Source organism: Salmo salar, chromosome ssa04 (genome assembly GCF_905237065.1).
Source record: "Salmo salar chromosome ssa04, Ssal_v3.1, whole genome shotgun sequence".
NCBI lineage: Eukaryota > Metazoa > Chordata > Actinopteri > Salmoniformes > Salmonidae > Salmo > Salmo salar.
The window spans coordinates 58,142,819-58,150,735 of NC_059445.1; the positions used below are offsets into that span (position 1 = coordinate 58,142,819).

The 7,917-nt window shown below is 40.2% G+C and overlaps 1 long non-coding RNA gene across 1 annotated transcript; it reads right to left on the reverse strand.

Moving 5' to 3' along the window:
- Positions 1-254: 254 nt before the first annotated feature.
- LOC106603609 (uncharacterized) lies at positions 255-1,506 on the reverse strand. The gene is made up of 4 exons (XR_001328448.1): positions 1,197-1,506; positions 724-805; positions 431-521; positions 255-308 (listed from the first exon to the last, which is right to left on the reverse strand). It is a non-coding gene; the product is annotated as an uncharacterized lncRNA (long non-coding RNA).
- Between the last annotated feature and the right edge of the window lie 6,411 nt (positions 1,507-7,917).

Consider the following 7,917-nt stretch of genomic DNA (forward strand, 5'->3'; position numbering starts at 1 on the left):
AACATTTTATTGGTCACATACACTTGGTTAGCAGATGTTATTGGAAGTGTAGCAATAACATATAAATACATACATTAGTGCCTTATTGCAAACAGGATGCGTGTTTTATTCTATATATACACAATCCATGTCTAATGGCATAAAAATACTTCTTTAACCTGTTTCCCCTCCTTCATCTACACTGATTGAAGTGAATTAAGGTGTCATCAATAAGGGATCCTAGCTTTCACCTGGATTCACCTGGTCAGTCTATGTCATGGAAAGAGCATGTGTTTCGTACACTCAGTGTATATTGGCCATGGTCTCACCTGAGAGAGAGAAGGTAGGTAATATTTAAACTCACTGTAAATGTATATTATTTCTCAAGTATACTAAAACTATTTGTAACAAGCTTAATGTCTGCCATTCTATATGAACAAAAGTTTCCTACCAAACCCTTTGCGCTGATGTTTCTGGAGATACTCTTGCTTGGTTGGTAGTGGGGCAGGGGGGATGAGTCTGAGTCTGTGGGGGTTGTTGCACTGTGGGAAATAATACATTTTTCTTGCTTCAATAGTACACGGTACAATGCAATGTCATATTCCCTTGTAACTTTCACTATATCCTGTGCACATGCAGGCAGTGTGCTGATCAGGCAAACATAGCTAACTATTTTGGTCGATTACCAACAAAATAATTATTGAATCACAAAGTATAACAGAAAATGCATACAGTATTTCTTACCTCTCAGTGTTAAGGTTTGCACAACCACAACTTGCACAGCCTCAGGTTCCCTCAAAATCAAACTGTCTCCGCAAGTATCTCCCTGAGAAATACATGTTTGTGTGATGTTACTGTGCCGAATGTTATAGCTAGATGCATTTTGGGGGTTGGTCTCTGGGCCGAAAATGCTGTCGACCACCTAGCTAGCTAGCATTATCATCTACAAACAAAACACACTAAGTTATCATGTTAACAATATGCATATCTAGCTTTAGCTAGGTAACGTTAGCTAGTTGAAATAAAGGCTTTAGGCATCTTGTGGGGTTTATGCAGTGTAGCTACATGATGCTATCATTAGATTCCTTTCAGGTCAATACAGTTCAAATACAGATGTTAGCTAGCTAAATAGCTCTTGTTAGCTAGCTTGAACATCGAACACACTAAGGTTAGGAGCTAACGTAGCTAGCAGGCTAAAAACACTACCCAACACTTACCTAACGTTACCTTTCAAAATTAATTGGTTTCTGGATTGGTCATGAGCTTCTTTTTCTCTTCTGGGGTCGAGTTGATTCAGATCCAAGAAACCAAGAATGATGCTTGTTGGCTTTGTCTGCTCTGTTGGCTTCATCTTGTTTCTGGCAGCTGTAATGTTAGGTTGCAAGTGACTATCACTTCCTCTCTAGCTTCGGGGTAGCAGAGGCATTCGAGTATGCAAGATTAGTGCAAAGACCCACCTTGCCCAGAAGGCCAGCCCAAGGCTGCCATTATCACTCCTGGAGATATCAGGAGTCCTCTAGCTATGGATTGAAGAACACTCCCAATGCACTCCCAACACTCTAAACACACTCTGAAAACCTCTATCAGATTTCACATTCAGTCAGGACAAATCAAAATCAAAAAGTCAGGAGAAACTATACTAAAAGAAATATAGACGCAACATACAACAATTTCAACAATTTTACTGACTTACAGTTCATATAAGGAAATCAGTCAATTGAAATACATTTATTAGGCCCTAATTTCTGGATTTCACATAACTGGGAATACAGATATACATCGGTTGGTCACAGATACCTTAAAAAAACAGTAGGGGAGTGTATCAGAAACCCAGTCAGTATCTGGTGTGACCACCATTTGCCTCATAGAGCGTGACACATCTCCTTGGCACCGAGTTGATCAGGTTGTTGATTGTGACCTGTGGAATGTTTTCCCACTCCTCTTCAACGGCTGTGCGAAGTTGCTAGATATTGGCGGGAACTGGAATATGCTGTTGTACCCGTTGAACGATAGCATCCCAAACATGCTTAATGGGTGACATGTATGGTGAGTCTGCAGGCCATGGAAGAACTGGGACATTTTCAGTTTCCAGGAGTTGTGTACAGATCCTTGTGACATGGGGTTGTGCTCTATCATGCTGAAACATGACGTGATGAATGTCACGACAATGGGCCTCAGGATCTTGTCACTGTATCTCAATGCATTTCCAATTGCAATAGATAAAATGTATTTGGGTTCTTGTCCATAGCTTATGCCTGCCCATTCCATAACCACACCGCCACCATGGAGCACTCTGTTCACAACATTGATATGAGCAAACCGCTCATCCACAAAACGACATACACATGGTCTGCAGTTGTGAGGCCGGTTGGATGTACTACTAAATTCTCTAAAATAACATTGGAGGTGGCTTATGGTACAGAAAATAACACTCAATTATCTGGCAATAGCTCTGGTGGACATTCCTGTAGTCAGCATGCCAATTGACATCTGTGGAATTGTATTGTTTGACAAAACGGCACATTCTAGAGTGGCCTTTTATTGTCCCCAGCACAAGGTGCACCTGTTTAATGATCATGCTGTTGAATTACATTCTTGATATTCCACACCTGGCAGGTGGATGGATTATCTTGGCAAAGGAGAAATGCTCACTAACAGCGATGTAAACACATTTGTGCCCTGAATTTGAAAGAAATAAGATTTTTGTGCATATGGAATATTTATGGGATCTTTTACTTAAGCTCATGAAACACGGGACCAACACTTTACATGTTTTGTTTTTATTTTTGTTCAGTATACTTGAGAGTTAGGTGAGAGTAACATTTAAAGCTTGGTCTCCCATGACAACTCTTTGGAGAGCCACCTGCCTGGAGCGAGAGCACAGATGCTTTGCCTGGCTGACCACTGGCAGCACACAGGAAGGGGGCAGAGTAGCTTTCAAACCCCCGTGGGGGCAACCACAGAGTGGAGAGATGGCGGGGGTGGGGGATTTGTCCATTAGACAAAAAGGTGAGCTGTCAACGATGACCATAGAGAGAGCACAAAGTACTGTCTTTACCCTGTCAATGTCTCAAAGCTAGAAATCTGGTATGACAGGATAAGAAAAGATGAAACTATGACAGCAGTGTTGACATGTTTGATAGGATAAGATGAGCTGAGTTTTTTTGTAAGTGTTTAAAGATAATTTTTGCAATAGAAAAGCACTACGCATGCATGTAATTGATGTGTGTAGCCTACAGAAAATTATTTGATAGAGGATGCTATTGCGTTTCCATCTGTTCCATTATGATTAGCAATGCATAACCTGTTATGGCTAGGGGGCAGTATTTTCACGGCTGGATAAAAAACGTACCCGATTTAATCTGGTTACTACTCCTGCCCAGTAACTAGAATATGCATATAATTATTGGCTTTGGATAGAAAACACTCCAAAGTTTCTAAAACTTTTTGAATGGTGTCTGTGAGTATAACAGAACTCAAATGGCAGGTCAAAACCTGAGAGATTCCTTTACAGGAAGTGGCCTGTCTGACCATTTCTTGAACTTCTTTGTGACATTATATGCTAGCTTGAAAAATGGGTGTCTGATTATTTCTGGCTTGGTACTCTGCTGACATAATCTAATGTTTTGCTTTCGCTGTAAAGCCTTTTTGAAATCGGACAGTGTGGTTAGATAAAGGAGAGTCTTGTCTTTAAAATGGTGTAAAATAGTCATATGTTTGAAAAATGGAAGTTTGGTTTTTTTTGAGGAATTTGTAATTCGCGCCACGCCTATCATTGGATATTGGAGCAGGTGTTCCGCTAGCGGAACGTCTAGATGTAAGAGGATAAAGTGCATATTCTGCACCACTGACAGCAATTACATTTTATAATGTGCCAAATATGTTCCAAAGATAACATGTGGTATATTAATAAATAAGTATATTTAATTGAATCAATTCTGACACATCATTAACAGTACTTTCAGAAACATTTCATTTTTGACAGATTTATTTATATATTTTTTGTTCTCAATGGATCTGACTTGATTTATCCGACACTGAGAAATCCGATATTCTTATGCCATGGCACTTACTATCACACTAACACTGTCTCTTTCTCCACAGTATATTGACCAGTACATTTCTTACCTACCCCATCTTTGAATGGTTGGTTCCCAACCAGAGTTAAAGTAGGCCCTGCTTGCTGAGTGAGTAATGTACTGCCTTTAAAATCCTCCATTTTGATATAGGTTGATATTAATCAGGCTTCATTCTGTGAATACGAACACAATAAGACGTGACATTATCAGCATTCACATGAGATACCGTCGGAGGACACATGGGAGATTTCTCTGATTTTCCACCAGCTGACCATGAAGGGAGGCAGAAAAGAGATTTGTCACTGGGAATTCTGGCTTAATGTTCCGACTAAACTGTTACAAAATAGATGTTGACACAAAAGTGGCAGATTCAAAAAACTGACATGACTGGGGATTTGGTTTAACAGCCACAGAGGATCTCCATAAGTAAATGGGACATGAAACAATACATAAGAGACCCTTTCAGACAATGGGAGGATTATAAGATGGAAGAGAAAGCTAACCAGAACCCCTCAGCTTTCGCTTCAGGTGAGACAAAGCCAGTCTGGCTGGGCTTGGCTGGATACAGCCATAGCTCTAAGATATGCTCAGGGGCAAGTTCTAGGTTATGTAATCAGTTGATGGTTAAAAGGAAATCAAGAAAACAAGGACTAGAGGAAGTAAGGTAAAGACTCAAGCTATGTTTGGTTCATAGCCTCTATGATTACATTTGGAGAAAATAATGTGAAATCCTTATGTATTAAAATTATAATATTTCCACTCATCTATAACCTTCCCAGGTCCTTTCCCTCACGCTCCAATTGCTGTTGTTTACACACTTCATTTCCAGACATTTTCCATCTAATTGCTTTTCTGTGACATGCATTTTCTCCTCCTGTTTTGCATGGCGCACCATCCTTGACTAGTGAGGCAATAATTAGTTTCTGAGCAATTACCTGCCTGAATGCTCTGTGATGGTCTCTGATATTGTTGGAGAACACACACCAAATACGGAGAAAAACAACATGTTTGATATGTGTCCCCAATTTCGTTTTACTTTCATTTTGCCGTCTAGTTGGTCAATGAAATGAAACTCGACTGGGAGATTATTTTTCATTCATTGAAGGAGCACAAATTCCACCCTGGGTCGTACCATGTGTGAAGATGAGTTTGAATGGATGACATGTTCAGTATTTATCCATTAGTCTCTTCCTCCTTGAAAGAGGTCACCATCTGGAGCACAAGAAAGGCCAAGTCAGCCTCTTTCAATTTGCATTAATAATCACATTTGCTATTGGAAGCATAAGGTGGATTAATGTTTGAAAACCATTTATATATTAATATGTACAGAGGGCTTACCCGCTGTAGAGTGGTAACATGCTCCTCAGGCCTATACTCCATGAGCTGGAGACCTGCAAGCATCCATCTCAAGGCGTCTATAACAAAAAAATGCAACCTCCCTCCACAACTTAAAAAATATTTTCACTTGACCCTCTCCTTGTACTGTAAAATAGATTGAACACCCTCCCCCCTCATACAATTAACTCAAAATAATGTTTACGACCACAAATAACAAGAACTGTAGCAACCCTGTGTGTGTTTATAAATGTGGATGTCAACTTTGCCACTTTGGCAGCACATTCAATGCCACGCAGGTCTACGGGCCAGAAGGTTGAGGGTTCGCCAACCACCATATACGAGCTCACTCTCCCTGCCTGTTTCATTAACTCATTATCAAAGCCAGTTGCAGACAATGATCAGCTAGGGGAATCAGATTTTCATGCCATATTTATAATTGTATAAAATATGTGCAACAAATTTTCCCTCAACAGGTTTCTTTGCCAATGCACCACACAACCAATAAACAAAATACACTGACTTCAGGTACTTCATTATCATGGTTTGCGGTTTCAACACCACCATAAATTCACTATGTCAATCTCGACAAACAGAAAACACATCCCTCCCTACCCTAGGCTTACCCAGTAGCAAAGTCTTGGCTTGACAATCTCCAAATGTCATTAAACTTTTTGGTGTTTTGTAACATGTCTCTTTCCGCTCATCAAATTACAGCTGCACAGTTTGGATTGATTGATTGATTTTTCTGTAAATTAATCATTTTAAATCATAAATCATAAAGTGACAGGGATTGCACAATAAAGTTGCGGACTTATTTCCATTGTGGTCCCTACGTTTGCTGCAGCATATGCTACAGTAATATAAGACCTAAATACACGCCTAATTTACAAAAAGGTACAGTACCAGTCAAAAGTTTGGACACACCTACTCATTCCAGGGTTTTTTTTCTTCTACTTTGTAGAATAATAGTGAAGACATCAAAACTATGAAATAACACATATGGAATCATGTAGTAACCAAAACATTGTTAAACAAATCAAAATATATGTTATATTTGAGATTCTTTAAAGTGCCACCCTTTGCCTTGATGACAGCTTTGCACACTCTCACCACTCTGCCAGGACTCTCACCTCCTCCCTGTAGGCTGTCTCTTGTCATTGTTGGTAATCAGGCCTACTGCTGTTGTGTTGTCTGCAAACTTGATAATTGAATTGGAGGTGTGCGTGGCCATGCAGTCATGGGTGAACAGGGAGTACAGGAGGGGGCTTGTGGGGCCCCTGTGTTGAGGATCAACTTAGTGGAGGTGTTGATTCCTACCTTCGCCACCTGGGTGCGGACCGTCAGGAAGTCCAGTACAGTTGCACAGGGCGAGATTTAGACCCAGCGCCCCAAGCTTAATGATAAGCTTGCAGGGTACTATGTTGAAGGCTGAGTTGTAGTCAATGAACTGCATCCCTCTTGTTCAGATGGGATAAGCCAGTGTGCAGTGCGATAGGGGCGGTATGCAAATTTAAGTGAGTCTAATGTGTCAGGTAAGGTGGATGTCATATGATCATTAACTAGCCTCTCAAAGCACTTCATGATGACAGAAGTGCTACGGGGCGATAGTCATTTAGTTCAGTTGCATTTATTTTCTTGGGTACAGGAACAATGGTGGACATCTTGAAGCAAGTGGGGACAGCAGACTGGGATAGGGAGAGATTGAATATGTCCATAAACACTCCAGCCAGCTGGTCTGCACATGCTCTGAGGACTCTGTACTCTGACTCTGTACCGGTACGCCCCTGTATATAGTCTCACTATTGTTATTTTACTGCTGCTCTTTAATTACTTGTTACTTTTATTTCTTATTCTTAACCTGTATTTTTTTAAACTGCATTGTTGGTTAGGGGCTCGTAAGAAAGCATTTCACTGTAAGGTCTACACCTGTTGTATTCAGCGCATGTGACTAATAACATTTGATTTGATTTGGAAACAGAGTATGATAGCTAAGGAGATGGAGAATATTCAGGCATTTGATTGCAAATGCGTTGGGAGTCGAAAAGAGAACACAGAAGGCTCATGTATAAAACACCTGTCTTTGGATTACATCTTCACACTAAGGGCAATCATGGCATCCATGACAGAGGGAGAAGCCTTCATATATACGCGTAAGAAAGTCTAACTAACTACATTTTCAGATATTATACGTTTCTTATTTTTTCAGAAAGTCGTTTTCATTGCAAGTTAAAGCGTACTGTTAGCTAGCTAGCTAACATTAGCTGGCTGCCTGGCTCATTAGCTAACATTACGTGTATGATCTGTGTAGTAATATTATTCTTATCTCAGAGGCATTACTAGCTATAGCCTAATCTTAGCTACCTAGCTAACATTGAACCTAGCTAGTTGTTTAGCTTTAGCTACCTGTAGATGTGTGCAGGGTAGTAACGTTATGTATTTGGTTAATGTTTCATTGTTAAACTAGCTAGCTAGCTGCATGTCTAAACAAAAGACTCCACTATGCAAGTTACCATTTCACTAT